General features: G+C 47.4%; 1 long non-coding RNA gene across 1 annotated transcript in view; it reads left to right on the top strand.

Moving 5' to 3' along the window:
• Nucleotides 1-3,297: 3,297 nt before the first annotated feature.
• Nucleotides 3,298-18,193, top strand: part of LOC147108120 (uncharacterized) — a 33,845-nt gene continuing 18,949 nt past the window's right edge. Inside the window, exon 1 of the long non-coding RNA XR_015080703.1 lies at nucleotides 3,298-3,403. This is a non-coding gene — a long non-coding RNA (uncharacterized LOC147108120). The remainder of the gene's footprint in view (nucleotides 3,404-18,193) is intronic.

Here is an 18,193-nt window from a genome sequence, read left to right as displayed (position 1 = left end):
AGCCACAGCTGACACCATGGCATTAGGCTGGCCGCTTGGGGTAACACTGGATGTTCTTCCAAACTTCAATGTACTGTATGTACATTTTGTATTTATTTGCAGCAAAATGCCACACACAACCTACTATTGCTCGAAAAGATCTAGTAGTTAAAAGTTCAATGTTCTGGTCACTGTGGAAGCCACTGGCAGATCTATCCCCTAATGTGGAGCCTCTGTGAAGATCTGGATCAAGGAGACAACTTAATTCTGTGATTACTCCCCGAGTGAAGTAGGCAGATCTCGGGCTGGATTTTCATTGGGCCGTGGAGTCGGGATTGGAGGCATGTGGGGGGCTTAAAATCCCGAAATCGGGGGTCCCGATCCCATCCCGCCCCCAACCCACCTCCATGCCAGTTTCAAAGGAGGCAGGTACCCGACCCGCACTGGGACCCACCTCCCCGAGGCGGGAAGGGGATTAGTGCCAATTAACTGCCTGTTAACAGGTAGTTAACAGGCAGTTTTTAGCCTAATCCCTATTTTCATTGTTGAAATGTGGGATTCCCGACGGCTCCAAACCACGCCAAGTTAACGAGGCGGGCCGTGGGGATGAAGGGCTTGGAGGGGTCGAGATGTCCAGTGTTCAGGTGAGTGATGGGTGCATGAGTGCAGAGGTAAGTGTGTTTGGTCTGTGTAAAGTGTTTAAAGAAGTTCTACTAACCTTTACTTACCTTTACAGCCTTCCTTCCTTCCGGTCTCAGGAGTCCCTCATCTCACTGGCGCAGAAAGCAGAATGGCCACCAGCTGTCAAAATCTGCAGCCTCTGCTTTCTGTTCCGGGGAAATCTCTAAATCATCCTGAGAGGAAGGAATTAACCTGGAGTACAGATTGTCAGTGTTTGACAGCTTCAAACAGCTGTGGAATGCTGATATTTCATCTGTCAAAAGGTCTTGACAGATGAAATTTCAATCTGTGGTCACCTGTCGCTGGGCGGGCTCAACAAGGTCAATCAAGTCTAAATCGCATGGGTTGGCTAGAATTCAATGGAGGCGGGACTACAACTCCAAAAGTTGTAGTCCCACCTCCTCAATGAAAATCCAGCCCCTCATGTCTAAGTAGGTGCACTTTTTAGATGTAAAAAAATGGGTGATTGGGTAAGGGCCAGCGCAGACAGTCAAACTCAGGTGAAAATACATCACCCTCTCATCCCTCCCCAGTTCTCGTCTTCTTCTTTCTCCAAAGCGAGCATAAAAAACAATATGCCCAGAGGATAGCCAGAGAAGCTGGAAAAATAGTAGGCCAGTAAACAAGCTAAAAGCCCATGTAAGGTAAAAAAGCAAATTATCCAATTAGAAACTGATTAATGCAGTTAAACTATTTTGTGAAGGTACTTCTAAGAGTATACTCATCAAAATAGCTGACCCATATTTCTCTCCAACACACATTTTATATTGGTGCTCACCAACTTCAGTGCAATCTATGTAAAGAATCTGGGAAATGGCTCCACCAGGTATCTTGCAGACATTTGAATTATTTTGGGGGCCTTTATTAGATAGCACTCTGCACACAAAATGGTGCCCAATGCATAGAATTCTGCACTCAGTGAAATGGGGAGAAGCTGGCCCAAGACCTTCTCCTCTGATGTTAAGTGTATTCAGGTGGTGGAAATTAAATGGGGACTCTCTTGCTCTCATATATTTGGGAGTCGGCTGCAGAAGGGTTGTAAGTTTATCTTTGGGGGCAGACAGATTGCTCTGTAAGTAAAGGCTTGGAAGTAACTAAAGACTCGGGCTGCGAAATTTGATTCCTTTGCACCTGCCATTAGCGCCTCCAGGGAGTGCTAATGGGGTGCAAAGAGCTAGCCCCCACCCCCCTGAGAAATTTGGCGGGGCACTACTGAGGCGCTAGCTGATAGCGCCGAGCCGCCAGTGATGGCGTCAACGGCGTGTGCCGTGACCCCTTGCCGCCCGGCGGCAGAAATTCGGCTTTACCCCACAAGGCTGCCGCGGGCGATATCAGCTCGTGGGGCGCTAATTAAATGGAGGTGTGGCCGTGACCCGCGCCGCCATTTCTTTTGGCTGAACTCCAGGTTGGCCATCCACAACGGCCCTTGGCGTGGTCCGTGGCTGCAATCGCGCAGCTCGGCCCCGCGTTTCGGGGCCTGGCTGCAGCCACGGCACTGCGCCGCCCTGGTGGGCTAGTGTGGGCCATCGGAGTCCCTGCAGAGCTCGCAGCGTCCCTCCCCTTTAACGGAAGGGGAGGAGCGCTGAAACGTGTCAGCACTACGCGGAGCGGCCACATAGTGGTCCGGCACTACCGCACTTTGCGCCACCCGAGACCGCCCCGAGAGGAAGTGGAGCGCCCAAGATAGCGCTCCGCTTCCTCGTCTGGGGTGGTAAGCTGAATTTAGCGGCCGGGGCAGTACTTCTGTGCCGGGCGCTAAATCTCCGGTGATAATTCGGCGGGGCGTAACCGAATTTCGCTCCCTAGGCTTCTATCCTTTGCCAACTGGCTATCTGACTCTTACATCTGATTCTCTTTCCCCATCTTGCCCAATCTGCATCACCACTACCAGCATCAGGGTTGCCAACCCTCCAGGATTGTCCTGGAGCTCCAGGAATTAAAGAATAATCTGCGGGATATGGCTGCGAGCGATCCTGGAGAAAAATCATTGCGGCATCAAAAAAAACTGTGTTTGTTCATTTTCTTTGGACCATTTTGCTTCTTAGTTATAAAAATATTAGCAATGATTGGTGGTGGTGGTGGGGGCAATGCTATTTGACTGGGTGAGGTGGGAGGTCATGTGATGGAACCTCCAGGAATACGTCCAACCAGAGTTGGCAACCCCTAACCAGCATGCCCGTTTGAGGAATCAGCCCTCAGATATGCAGGGTATTTACGTCACCGTGTAGATTATATAAAAAGAGCTTACAGGTAGATAACCTCACAACGATGCAGTGAAGCTAAGCCTGCCACCATCAGAGTGTTTTTCTGATGAGGAAGATAAGATTTCTGCAGTGAATAGAAAGGAGCATTGCAAAGTGCAATGATGCATTTCTCAATCCGCTGAGCAACGCAGTATGATAGAAAGCTGAGCCTGAAGTAGCCCTTTGAACTGTGTCACTTGATCTAAAATAGGAACAGCCCAGGAGCTAATGGCCCAGAAATTGGTGTCCCAACGCGCTAGTAAGCACCGTGTACTCACGCGTGAGACCGATGGAATTGCCGGTTTTCTGCATGCACAGCGCATGTGCGGGAAACCGGCATTTCCGATCCTCTGAACCAAAGGGTTCAGAGGTCGAACGCGTGCGTGCAGGAGTCTGCGCGTGCGCGTTGAACTTCCTTTTTTTTTCCAGGTTTGCCCATGCATGAAGGCCTCCACTTTTTACACTTTAAAAAACCAGACATAAGGACTTAATTTTAAAAGGTAAGTGGTCTATTAATTAAAATTATAATTTTTTTTCCACAGGTTTATTATTTTTAAAGACTTTACAGTAAGGTAAGTGTATTTTTAGCCCCGATTTTTTATAAAATTATTTTTTTCAAAAATTTAAATTATTGTTTAAAATAGTTATTTAAAGTTATTTATAGTTCATTTAAATAGTGTGATGTTTTCTAAAATTTTATTTCAAGTTTAAGTACTGTTTTGGGCGCCCGGAGTTTTCATGAGTTTGACAGTTCTTACTGTCAAACTCATGAATGAACTTTTGCATCCTCCGATTGGTTGCCCAGTGCTCACGTGATCCCAGCCGACGCATCGCACTAAGTACACTGCTGGGTCACGCAAGCACAGCGCGCCGGGAGCTGGACCGGGCCACAGACAGGAAATCCACGCAGGCCCAGGCCTCGACTGTTGTCGCGCTAGGTAAGTGTAGGTCGGGGGCTTGCACCCGCGGGAAGCCCCCAACACCAATTTCTGGGCCATTATGCAGGCTGCTCAGCTGCACCAGCCAGACTTGTGCCTTTAATTCAGGCAGCAGACTGCATCCACTACTCCGATTATGCTTCATTCCACTGCAAGAATCCCAGCACAGTGAAACCCCTCCCAGTGAGCTTGGGATGGCCTCAGGGGGAGAGAGGAGCATCGTAAAGTGCGAAGATACCAATACAAAAGCAAAATACTGCGGATGCTGGAAATCTGAAATAAAAACAAAATGCTGGAAATACTCAGTGGGTCAGGCAGCACCTGTGGAGAGAGAAACAGAGTTAACGTTTCAGGTCGATGGCCTTTCATCAGAACTGCCCACAAAAGGTCACATACCTGAAACGTTGGCCCGTATTTTCCGATCGGGGGCTTTCTGGAAAAAAATCTACGAACTTACCTGAGGGCTCCCGAGGTGCGTATAGTTCCGATGCTGGGCCTCTCCAACCTCAAAGTGCGCAGGGCCCACGTATCCCAGAGGCACAGGTAGTTCGCAGCATCCCTGGGATCACGTGGGCCATGGGAAGCCAATAGAAGGAGGGAATCTCCCTTCATGCACTTGACAGATAAACCTGTCAAATATATGAATGGAGATCACCCCAAAAACACTGTAAAATATTAAATAATTTTTTTAAATCACATTTTTAAAATGAGTTGAAATTACAATAAATTAAATATTTTAAACTAAAATTTAATTTTTTGAAAAAAATAATTAATGTTTTTTTACGGGTCTAAAAATAAACTTACCTTTTTTTAAAGTGTTTTTAAATGATAAATGAGTGAAAACATTTTTAAAAACTTTTTTTCAACTCTTATGCTGGTAAAAGCAGGCCTTACGCGTGCTTTTACCAGCCGTAAGAATTCTGAGGGTTTTCTGCGGGCGGAGGGTCTCCAGAAAGCGGAACTCTCCCCCCGCAGAGGCCCTTCTCCAGGGCAGGTGTCCGATCTGTCAAGAGCATTTTTGACAGATCGGAAATGCCGGTTTTCAGGGCATGCGCTTGGCATGCCTGAAACCGGCGTTTCCGATGTCCCTATGGGTGTGTACACAGCTCGTACACACCCGTAGGGATCGGAAAATATGGCCCGTTAACTCTGTTTCTCTCCCTCCACAGATGCTGTCTGACCTGCTGAGTATTTCCAGCATTTTCTGTTTTTATGTGAAGATACTAGTTGCAGCACCAGAAACACAATAATGCAAACAAATAACTGTAAGGAATCTCATCTGGAGCTGCATAAAGTATATTGTCTCAATCTGTAGATTGTTAATATGAAGGATAAGTAGGCACTGCCTAAAACCCTTACTGTGCTTAAATTAGCAAATCGTTAAGGTGCAGTCCTAAATTAATGAGGGTTTTTCAATTGTAATTGTCAACACAATGCCACTCTTGGCATGAAGGTATTATTCATATTCTGGCCTCTTGCGCATCCCTGATTTTAATTGGTCCACCATTGGCGGCCGTGCCTTCAGCTGCCTGGGCCCTAAGCTCTGGAATTCCCTCCCTAAACCTTTCCTGCTCTCGCCTCCTTTAAGAAGCTCCTTAAAACCTACCCCTGGTCACCTGTTCTAATATCTCCTTCTGTGGCTCAATGTCAAATTTTATTTGATAACGCTTCTATGAAGCAACTTGAGACATTTTACTATGTTAAAGGCGCTATATAAATGCAAGTTATTGATTATCATGACTGAAAAAACGGGACTAAACATTTCACACAGTTCTGTCCGTGACAATCTGCATCTCTTGCATTGTCCACCTACAAAACTTCTACCTCACCTTGGCTAAGTGGCATCCTTGTTTTCAAATCCCTCCATGACCTTACCCGCCGTAACCCCACCTTCCTCCCCCAAACCTCTGGAACCTCCTCCAGCCCTACAACCCCCCCGAGATCTCAGCGCCCCTCCAATTCTGGCCTTTTGCGCATCCTCGGTTTTAATCGCTCCACCGTTGGTGGTCGTGCCTTCAGCTTCCTAGGCCCTGAGCTCCTCTCTGCCTCTCTACCTCTCTTTCCCCCTTGAAGACGCCCCCTTAAAACTTACCTCTTTAACCGAGCTTTTGGTTACCTGTTCTAATACTTCCTTGTGTGGCTCGTGTCAAATTCTGTTCGATAACTCTCCTGTGAAGCGTCTTGGGGCGTTTCACTACATTAAAGATGCTGTATAAATACAAGTTGTTGTAGCACTCTTGCCTGTGAGTCATAAAGTCGTGAGTTCAAGCCCCACTAAAGGGACTTCAGTTCATAATCTAGACCGACACTTCAGTGCAGAACTGAGGGAGTGCTGCACTGTCAGAAGTGCTGTCTTTCAGATGAGACCTTAAACTGAGGCTCCATCTGCCCTCTGAGGTGGATGTAAAAGGTCCCATGGTATTTTTCGAAGAAGAGCAGGGAAGTTCTCCTCAATTCAATTCAATTCAATTTTATTTGCCATATGTAACTAGCACAATGGGATGCTTACTCCCCGTAGGGACACGTCAGCTATTCTTACAGCGCCATGTTCAGGAAGTCAATTCAATGGCATCCAGTGGCAGTGGGAGCACGATGTCCCTCAGCCGCTCCGTCCTCCTCGTCACCGCGGCCTCCTCCTCACTGTTGCCGGCTCCACGTGTGGTGGCCTGCTTCTCCCGCTCACGAGCCAACCTCTGGCCACCATGCCCGGCTCCCCTCCTCCCAGTCGGACTGCGAGCTTCCCACCAAGGAGCTGCCGGCCGACGTGCTGTAGCGGGTCGTCGTGGCTGCTGCTGCTGCTCGTTGCGCTGCGCTGCCTCCACCCGACTCGCCGAACACATCGTCGGGATGTAAATGCTCCGGTCGCCGCGGCCTCCTCCTCACCGTCACCGGCTCCACGGTCCGACGGCCCGGGGCCTGCTTCTCCCGTCTCAGTGTCCTGGTCAATATTTATTCCTCAATCAACAACACTCAAACAGATTATCTGGTTATTATCTGTGTTTGTGGGACCTTACTGTGCGCAAATTGGCTGCTGTATTTCCTACATTACAAAAGTACTTCATTGGCTGTAAAGACCTTTAGGACATTCTGAGGACATAAAAGGCGGAATCTAAATGCTTTCTCTTTCTTTAAAACTTTTCTTTCTTTTCTTTAAAACTTCTAACTCACCTTCAGTTTGAGGTTGATACCCTTGTTTCTAAACAATCACCGGATATAGTTTTTAATATACACTTATCAGGAAATGAATGCTGTTTGGCAACCCAAAGCTTCTGGGGAACTAAAGCTACTCCTCAACCCCCAGAAAATTTGACTACACCACACACTTGGAGACTTCACATTGGGTTCAAAGATCTGTCCTTATCACCATCCAGGACAAAGCAGCCCACTTGATTGGTACCACATCCACCACCTTAAACATTCGCTCCCTCCACCACCGGCGTACTGTGGCTGCAGTGTGTACCATCTGCAAGATGCACTGCAGCAACTCGCCAAGGCTTCTTCGGCAGCACCTCCCAAACCCGCGACCTCTACCACCTAGAAGGACAAGGGCAGCAGACACATGGGAACACCACCACCTCCAAGTTCCCCTCCAAGTCACACGCCATCCTGACTTAGAAGTATATCGCCGATCCTTCACCGTCGCTGGGTCAAAGTCCTGGAACTCCCTAACAGCACTGTGGGAGTACCTTCACCACACGGACTGCAGCAGTTCAAGAAAGCAGCTCACCACCACCTTCTCAAGGGCAATTAGGGATGGGCAATAAATGTTGGCCTTGCCAGCAACGTCAACATCCCATAAACTAATTTTAAAAAACTCCCGATCTTCATTATCATCACTCTCTGCCATTTTGTTCTTCTTCTGTCCTATCTCACAGTTAATCAAATTTCCATTTTATATTGCAATATCGTCTAGAAATAAGCAACAAAAATCTAGTATAATTTTTTAGACTTAGAAAGCAATTGATCTCTGACCGGAGCAGGCAATAAAACTTGATTTTACAAATGCTAAGCATTTTGTGTGCTTTATTACACACCCAATGGACTTGTGTACCTCACTTATTTTGTTTTCTGCACTGTACTGGGTTTGGTAAAAGAGCTCATTAAGTGTAGCTACAAGCATATATATCTTGAATCACTTCGAAGAGCACGCAACACTAATAGACATGGACAAGGCCCATTGGCATCAAGCTGAATGTAGGGATTGAATGACTTACCCAAAAGCCACTTTCCCTGGGGCTCACCATCCTAAAATATTCCTGCAAGACCGATATCTGCCACAACAAAGAAGCCTTTTTACCCCCCTCAATTTTCTCCTTTCTCCTCAAGCTACTGACATGTCCATTCTTGTGTGTGAGCCTAGACAGGAAGGTCATGTAATATTCATATATACATACTTTTCAACAGGGTCACCGAATATCGATCCACAGTAGAACCCTGGCTTATTTTTCTCTTTGCTGTCTAAGGGTGATGAGACCAATTGTAGTATCTAAATGTTGTATCCACTGGGATCAGCTAGCTCAGCACAAAACTAGAATTAAACCTGCAACCATTTAGTCTATATGATTTAGTACTGTACGAGTAAGAGCCATTACCTACTAGGCTACCAATCAAGATCTGACATGTCCTTGGATAACTAATGAGTAAGACATCTGGGGACTCAGGCAATTCTTCTTTTCATGATGGAGTTCTGGAGAGGTGGGAATTCTGGTCGCCCCTCCATATTTGCCTCAGCACTGACCCATTCTCCTAGATTGTGCCTCGTTAAGTACACACGGTGGGCTCCTGGTAGGAGTCCAATTGTCAAGAAGTCCAGATGCTGCTAGAGCACCAAGAGATCCAGACCTTCAAGGGACAGAAGCACCTCGAAGATCTGAAACCTGGACCCACTAACGGCCTTGGCGGAGACTGAGGCCCACAGCAAATAAGCCTCTGGGCCTGACCATAGGGAAAGGAAACCGCTTCAAGGCTATCTCCCCCAGTGGGGGAATTCTTGGTCTTTATCGCCAACTTCCACGTGGTGGCTCCAGGAAGCATCAGTAAGTGGATGGAAAGAAGGAAATTCTGCTGGGGACATGGACCTCAGCTACCTCCTCTCTGGCACCATTTGCATGCAGTGAGTGGTGAAGGAGTGTCCAGTGGCAGTCAGGCTGGAAGGTGAGAAAGGGAAATCCCGATCAGGGCAGTGAGGAACCAGTAGACCTCAACCGTCCATGTTTACCAACAGTCTCTGAACTCGCCTGATTTCAAATTTAGTCTACAAAACCCTCCATGATCTTTGCAACCTCTACTAACTTTATTACCCAAGCTTGCACACTCTGCTCTACTGAGAAACTCCGCCTCCCTCCGCTCCACCATTGGTGGTAGGTCTTTCAGCCAACAAGGCCCTGCAACCTGGAATTCTCCCTCTAAACCATTCCACCCTACTTTATCTCTCCCCACTTTCAAAAACCTCCCCAGAACCTCTTCAATCTTGCTTTCAGACACCTTTCTTATCGATATAGGATCCTTGTTCGATTTCCCCCTCTTGAAAATCACCTTCGGATGTTTTGCTAAGTCAATGATGCTGTACAACGGCAACTTGCTGTTGCCTCATATGCAAATGGCAATTTCATAATCGGGAGGTATGTTCAGTTAAAAGAAGAAAGAACTTGCATTTATATAAAAGCAGTTCTGACGAAAGACCATCGACCTGAAACGTTAATTCTATTTCTCTCTCTCTCTCTCCACAGATGCTGCCTGACGTGCTGAGTATTTCCAGCATTTTCTGCTTTTATTTCTTGGATTTATATAGCGCCTTTCACATCCTCAGAACATCCCAAAATGCTTGGCAGACGATGAATTAGCTTTGAAGTGCAGTCACATTTGTTCTGTAGGCAAACGCATTCAACATCTCTAATTTTATTTTATTGTATTGGGGTAAATGAAAGTTTACTGAGCTGTTCTTTTATATTTCAGGCTTCATACGCTTTCTTCCATCTTTCGATAAAATGGCAATGAACTCTTCATTTGGTCTCCAGTTGTCATGCACCATTGTGTGCAGTTTTGGTCACCCTATTTGAGGAAGGATGTTCTTGCCATGAAGGGAGTGCAGCGAAGATTCAGCAGACTGATACCTGGGATGGCAGGAATGACGTATGAGGAGAGATTGGGTCAATTGGGCTTATACTCGCTGGAGTTTAGAGAATGAGAGGGGATCTCATTGAAACTTATAAAATTCTAACAGGACTAGACAGACTAGATGCAGGAAGGATGTTCCCGATGGCGGGGGAGTCCAGAACCAGGGGTCACAGTCTAAGGATAAGGGGTAAGCCATTTAGGACAGAGATGAGGAGGAATTTCTTCACCCAGAGAGTGGTGAACCTATGGAATTCTCTACCACAAAAGGCAGTTGAGGCCAATTCATTAAATATATTCAAGAAGGAGTTGGATATATTTCTTAAGGCTAAAGGGATCAAGGGATATGGGGAGAAGGCAGGGGCAGGGTACTGAGTTTGGATGATCAGCCATGATCTCATTGAATGGCGGAGCAGGCTCGAGGGGCTGAATGGCCTACTCCTGCTCCTATCTTCTATGTTTCTATGTTTCTACCATGGAATGCATATAACAAGGTCCCACAAACAGCCATGAGATAGATGACTAGTTAATCTGATTTTGGTTAAGGGAGGATTTTTGGCCAGAACTCCCTGCTCTTCTTCGAATAGTGCCATGGAAACTTTTATGTCTAGCTGAACTCACAAACGGGACTGTGGTCTAATATCTCATCCAATCCATCACGCCCTCAGTACCGCACTGAAATATCAGTGTAGGTTATCCTCACCGTTCTTCACTTGAACCCACAACCTACTGGCTCAAAGTGCTACCAAAGGAGCAAAGCTGAATCTATAGGGCAAATATTCCCAGCCCTTGCTCCAGGAAAGCACCCAATATCCCAGGCACAAGATTCAGGGAATAGGGGCAGAGACCTAGATTGCTGGGTCACTGCCTCTTCAATACTGTCCTGGGATGTCCACGGCTTTCCTAAGGGATGCAGAGCCTGACCAGCACCTGCAGAGGCACAGGCCAGATAATACCATTTAAGTGAGGTGGGACAGGGCATTCCTGGCCTCCCACCTCATTTTCTGGTTAGAACATTGGCTGGAAGTCCCAGCACAGGGGTGCCCAGGAATGATGGCACTGTGGCTTGCCCCTGAATCCTCACTGACCAGACGGTCTGTGGGTGTTTTACAGCAGGCTGTAGGATCTAATGGAATGGTGGAACAGGCTCAAGGGGCTGAATGGCCTACTCCTGTTCCAATGTTGCAGGTAGGCAATAAATCTTAATTTTAGGTCCCCCTCCCACCAGGGTGTTGTGATCAAATTGGGACATCTGCCTCAGAAGGTCCTGATCACTGTAACCATGCTTGCAGCTGATTACGGCTACTTTTGATTTTCCTGTCCTTACCACTGTCGCTGGGCCCTGCCAGTGACACCATGAACTGTGGCTGTCCCTGGATCAGTTAAATGGCCTGGGGCAGGAAATATGGGCGATCCTGGAGATTGAAAGGAGCAGTGAACTTTGGGTGCTCTTAGTGCCCAGGAAAATCAGTCCTAAAATATTAGGAAAAACACCTCGAGGGAAAAATTCGGTTGCTTTGCGCCTCCCGTTAGCACCCAGGTGCGGCACCGCCAGCGCCTCCCGCGAAATTCAGCGGTGGTGGTAACCGTTAGCGCCCCATCATCGCCATGCGCAGCGCCCCACTCGCGCCCCAGCCGCGATCTTCGGTAGCGCCCCCTGACTTACCGCCGGACGCTATGACCGACAGGGTCAGGGGGACCTACTTGCGGCCGGGGCGACGCTAGTTAAAGGGGAGGTGGCGGGCGGCCATTTTTGTTGCTGGCCGCCTGCCAGCACCTGCCCCCGTTGCTGTCCCCGGTCCCCATGAAGCCTCCCCATGGGGTGCCGGGCTCGTTTGCTGGAACTCCCGATCCCTGGTGGCCCTTTAATAAGGGGAGGAAGGCCTGCAGTACCACAACGTGACGTACCGCAGTGAATGGCGCTGCGGCACGCAGCGCCGTGATATTGCCTCGCAGCGCCCCAAGAGGGACGCGGAGCACTTCCAGTAGCGCCCCTCCTCCCTCTTGGGGCGCTACCTGGAAAAATCGGCCGCGGGGGTGTTAATTTTTTCAGGGCGCTAAAAGTAGCACCCCAGCGAAGTTAGTACCCCAAAGGGGGCGCGACTAAATTTGTCCCCCATTTTCGACTGCTTTGCAAATACTAACCTGTGGCACCCATTACTTTTGCATAGTCACCAATTCCATGAAGGCCCATTTGGTTTTCTTTAGTTTGCTCATGTGTTGTAGGGAAGAAATGTATTTGTCTGTGTGTGTGACCAAAGTAGCTTTTAAAGATAATTAGAAATAAGATCTTGAAATAGAAACAGAAAATGGTGGCAGTGCACAGCACGCCAGTCAGCATGAGAAAGGGAACAATAAGTTAACATTGCAGGCTTTGTCAGATGTAGCTTTTTTTCTGTTTCATTCACTTGCGCGTGGAGAATAAGGGAAACTCAAGAATGCCACTTAAAGTTGTCTGGAAGGTACTTCAGTAACTGAAATGTTTTTGCAGATGGGGCTTTCGTTACCCGATAGTTAACCAATAAACATAATAAATGTAGCACCAAAGGTTAATGCTGCAGTTACTTTCATTAGAGCAGGGTTGATATCTGAATCCTTCTTTAATTACTTATATAAATCACAGATTGCTGTTCATCCAACTAGTTTTTGTCAGTTGAATCTTGGAAAGTGCCGTTAAGTCTAAAGAATCATGCCTCAGGAGGTCCACTCTCTCTCTCTCTCTCTCCTTGGGTGCTCCAATTTATCATGAAACCATTAGCCTTTTGTTTGTGCATGTTCAGGTCATGGGTTCTTCCACTCGGTTTCTGCCTCGTTTATTCCTTAAACTTGATACATGATGTTTTGGGGGCAATTTTCCAAGTAAATGTATACGTTCAAACCGAATAGATGGGGGAGAAGAGTCTTGCACACTGCACTTGGCAACATGCCCATGACTTTCGATATGCACTGGCGTCTGGTGAGGTTCCCTGCTGCCAGCTCATGCTCAGAAGGTTTCTCCAATTATAATACATTTTCTGCCATACAGCAGTTCAGTACATTACTAATTTCACAAGTTACTTTGCCCCTGACATGATGCAGTTGGGTAGTAGTGTACAAACGCTTAACGTGTTCGCCTGCAATCGCTCACTGTTGGGTAAGTTTACCGATTTCACATTCCCAGGGAGGGAAGGGGGGTGCGATTGTGTTCAAGTTGTCTCCCCACCACCCCCCCCCCCCAATCAGTGGCAGAGACTTTCGGCTCTTGTGTTCTGCATTCTGCAATTTTTTTCCCCTAATCCCTTCCACCTTGCTGCTTTTCTTCCCATCTTCAAGATCCTCTTCAACACCTATCGCTTTGACCATGTCTTATTCACCTCTTCCTCCTACTGTTGTTCAGCTTCCGATTTCCCACCCCCGTGAAGTGCCCTTGGACATATAGAATAGAATCATAGAATAGTACAGTACCGAAGGAGGCCATTCGGCCCATCGAGTCCGATATATTAGAGGTACTATGTAAGTGCAAATTGTTGTGCAGTTTTAACAATGGACATTTATAAAATGAAGGTTAACACTTTTGTGAAAACAATGGACAGAAAATTTTTATACACTTCGCAAGGCTGATATGACACATGACATCTGGATGCATTCACTACTAATATCACACAGTGTGATTTCAGGACAAGTATATTTTCCGGTCGAGGGCAACTCACCCTTTTGTGGATGTACCAGGATCACTGGCCTGTGGGGACACCACGGTTATTAGAACTATTTTGCAATGTTTTTATGGACACTTCTCTGATTAAAATGGTAAAATACTGTTTTAGACCTGTGCTATTATATTGCTTTACTATAATAAATTCATTGGTGATTTTCAGACAATAGATCTTCAACACGTCAAGAGTTTTAGGTGATATCATAAACTGTTAGAGTGAAGCTCAAGTGGTTTTCAATGTCATATCAGCCTTGAGAAGTGTTGCAGTCCTGAAAAACACCATTATGTTGTCTCTTTTGTTTGTGTTTGAGATCATAGTGACAGGGATTTGAGCAGCTTAACAATGAACAAATGTTTCTCCAATAGCTCAAATGGTAAACCCTCTGTTCGTGCTGGTACTGGAGGATCAGGATGATTCCAAGTTCAGTCCCTGGCCTCTGCTGAGCTAGCTGATCCCATCTATGGGGTGACTGCAATTGGGTTCAGTGCTCCTGGAGGTTCCTGCTCCTAATCAGCGTCCAGTGATTTCTCCTGGAAAACACGCAAGTGCTGAGATCAGGTCAGAGCAGCATTTGCTGTGATTCCCACCATGGTCCAATAGTCTGCTGACACTATCATGGAGAATGGTTACTTGGGTGAGATTCACACCTATGGAGTTACATCCCAGCAGGATACAAGACCTTTAGGAAAAAGTGGAGAAGAAAGGACAGTGTTTTTTTTTAAAGCAATTTGATAGAATTTCCACAGGGTTCCCGACCTCCTGCTATAATATTAGCAGAAGATCGGTGAGAAACCTTGGACCAATGACTGAAAGGGCCACGTAGAATGTTTATCTGGGGTTTTTGCTGATCTTTTGCTGAAGCTACTTCCTACATTACAGCAGTGACTACACTTCAAAAGTAGTTCATTGGCTGTAAAGCGCTTTGGGACGTCCTGAGGTTGTGAAAGGCGCTATATAAATGCAAGTCTTTCTTTTTTTCTTTACTTCAGGAAATTGGAGAATTGCTGCTGAAATTCCAGGTGAATAAATGAAACCTGACCAAAACATAACGGGGGGAATTTTAACCTAAAAAAAACAGGTGGGTTGCGGGCGTGGCGGTAGTTAAATTTGTTAAAAATCACATTCCCGATCTGTACCCGCCTCCAACCCGCCCACTTCCAGTTTTAATGGAGGCGGGACAGGGCGGGCAACTAACCCGCTCCCAGGAGGCAGGATGTCAATTTAAATATTATAATGAGGCTGGAAGCCACAGTTTAACCTCCATTTTGTTTTTAACTGCATGTGGACGGGTTTTACACAATTCGTAAAACCCGGCAGTTACAACACGGTGGGGACTGCTGGATCCAGGAGGTAAGTGTCTTTTATACCTACCTCCTGGATCCAGGGTCCCTACCTAACCCATCCCCCACCATCGGAGACCCTCTGAAGATGCCTCCGATCGCCCTTCCCCCACACCTCACTGAGGATGGCTATGATCCTCCGGTGGCCGGCCATGATCTTCTCTTCACCCACCTCGATCATCCAGCCCCGATCTTCCCTCCCGACCCCTCCCTCGATCCTCGATCTCTGCCCAACCACCGCCACACACCCCCCTCCCTCCAACCCCCCCCCGCCTTTTTAACGGCCCGGCCCAATTTCCGATCTCTGCCTGACCCCTCCCGATCCTTTTAACAGCCCGGTCCGATCCCTGACCGACCCCCCCCTCCCCCCCACCCCTCTCCGATCTTTTTAACAGCACGGCCCCCACGTGAACCCTCCCTCCTCTGTGCGGCCTAGTGCCGCAGGCCTACCCGCCCGCAGCCCGCCAGCCTCCCAATCTGGCTTGGCTGCAGGCGGGAAACCGGAGGCCTCGCATGCAAATCAGGCCCTGCTGTTAAAGTCGGCAGGACCTGCGGGAAACCCGGCCTCCGGGGTTTCCCAACTGCCTTGGAGCAACCCCCTCCCCCCCCCCACCACCCCTGCCCCCAACCCACCCTCCTCCTTAAAATCCAGCCCAACAAGTCGGCATCAGGCTGAACGTGATGGCATGGAGATAAATCGTCTCACCTCTCATGGTACGGTGACTCATTAAGAAAGAGTACGTCATTTGTCTCATGCTAGAGTATTACACACTTTTGTTTTGGAGCTTGGTGCTGATGTGCACTCCAGCTTGATAAAATTACCTCGTACTATCTGCAGTTCAGATGACACCTTAGAGAAAATATTCACAGTTTTTCTAACGCTGTTTTGATGAAGAAATGATTGGTATTCTAATTGACAGATTTGTTTTTTAAATATGAATCATATTTTGATTCACCAATTTTAATAACTTCCCAAAAATGTTCTGAGTGTGATTCACATTCCTTCCGGGATTTTTTAAGATACAAAACTATCTCTCACACTGATGCGACTGTGTATCACACTACATTAGGGGCTCGATTTTCAGTGTGCAGTGGAGTCAGGATTGGAGGCGTGCGGGGGGTTAAATTCCCGAAATCGGGGGCCCCGACACCATCACGCTCCCAACCCGCCTCCATGCCACTTTCAAAGGAGGCGGGTACCCGCCCTGCACTGGGATCCGCCTATCCGAGGCGGGAAGGGATTAGTGCCAATTAACTGCCTGTTAACAGGTCGTTAACAGGCAGTTTTTAGCCTAATCCCTATTTTTAAGCTTGAACTGTGGGATTCCCAATGGCTCCAAACCACGGCAAGTTAGTGGAAGCAGGCCGTCTGGTTGAAGGGCTTGGAGGGGTCGAGATGTTGGTGTTCAGTTGAGTGATGTGTGCATGAGTGCAAAGGTAAGTGTGTTTGGTGTGTGTAAAGTGATTAAAGAAGTGTAAATTACCTTTTCTTACCTTTTCAGCCTTCCTTCCTTTAGATTCGGGGAGTCCCTCGTCTCACTGGCACAGAAAGCAGAATGGCTGCGAACTGTCAAAAGTGACAGCCTGCAGCTTTCTGTGCAGGAGAGATTTCTAACTGAGTCTGTGGAGAAGGACTCATGTTAGAAGTAAGACTGTCAGTGTTTGGCAGCTTCAAACAGCTGTGAAACGCTGATATTTCATCTGTCAAAACCTCTTGACAGATGAAATTTCAGTCTGTGACGTCACCTGTTGCCGGGTGGCCCTTAATTGGCCTGCTGAGCCCGCTGGGCGGGCTCAACAAGATCAATCAAGTTAAAATCGCGTGGATTGGCTAGAACTCGATGGAGGCGGGACAACAACCCAGAAAGTTGTAGTCCCGCCTCCAACCCGAGTCCTGAATGAAAATTCAGCTCTAGGTCTCTGATGAGATTGTTGAAAGGTGACGTCAGAGTGGTCCTGGTCTTTCACGGTGGCATAGTGGTTAGCACTGTTGCCTCACAGCGCCAGGGACCCGGGTTCGAATCCGGCCTCGGGTGACTGTCTGTGTGGAGTTTGCACATTCTCCCCGTGTTTGCGTGGGTTTCCTCCGGGTGCTCCGGTTTCCTCTCACAGTCCAAAGATGTGCGGGTTAGGTTGATTGGCTATGATAAATTGACCCTTAGTGTTAGGGGGATTAAATACGTGGGGTTACGGGGATAGGGTGGGATATGTGTTGGTGTAGGGGTTACGGGGATCGGGTGGGATATGTGTCGGTGCAGGCTCGATGGGCCGAAATGGCCTCTATCTGCACTGTGGGGTTTCTGTGATTCTGTGATTCCTGCCCAGCCCCAGCTCCCTTGAACGTAAAAGATTGAGGGGTTGATCTGACCAAGGCATAGGGTCGATATGGAGAAACTATTTCCTCTGATGGGGAATGAAAAACAAGGGGACATTATTGTATAATTAGAGCTAGGTAATTCGGGATTGAAATCAGCCAGCACTTTTTTACACATCGGCTGGTAGAAATCTGCAACTCTCTACCCCAAAAGACTGTGGATGCTACGATAATTGGAGCTTTCAAGAGTGAGGTAGATAGATTTTTGTTCGGTCAGGGTAAAAAAAGTGTGGAATAAAGGAGGGTAAATGGAGTTGTGGCACAGATCAGCCATAATCTAATTGAATGGCGGAGCAGACTCCTGTTCCTATGGTCCTCACTCCAGATTCAGCACCAGCCTGGGCCACCTCAGGCTGAGCTTGGTGAGCTTTCCCAATGACTTCAAATAGAAAGAAGGAACTTGCATTTGTCTAGCACCGTTCATGACCTCAAGACATCCCAAAGTGCTTCACAGCCAATGAAATGCTTTTCAACTGTAGTCACTATTGTGTTGTAGGAAATGCAGCAGCCAATTTATGCTCAGCAAGGTCCCACAAACAGCAATGAAATATCTGACCAGATCATCTATTTTGGGTGCTGTTGAGGGATAAATATTGGCCCCGGGCATCGAGAGAACTCCCCTGCTCTTCTTCGAACAGTGCTATCAGATCTTTTACATTCACCTCAGAGGGCAGACAGAGCCTAGATTTATCTTCTCATCTGAAAGACTGCTTTTAGTAATACAACACTTCTAAAACTACCACCAAAGCCTGCTATCAAGGTACAACAATAAAACACATTCAAGGGCCAAAAATGGAATGCTTACTAACTAGGGATATCCAGTTTAAACTCC

Source organism: Somniosus microcephalus, chromosome 13, assembly GCF_052327205.1.
Source record: "Somniosus microcephalus isolate GS21.2 chromosome 13, FLI_Smic_1.0, whole genome shotgun sequence".
Taxonomy (NCBI): domain Eukaryota; kingdom Metazoa; phylum Chordata; class Chondrichthyes; order Squaliformes; family Somniosidae; genus Somniosus; species Somniosus microcephalus.
The sequence above is the reverse complement of the archived record's forward strand: the minus strand, read 5'-3'. Positions and strand labels throughout refer to the sequence as shown.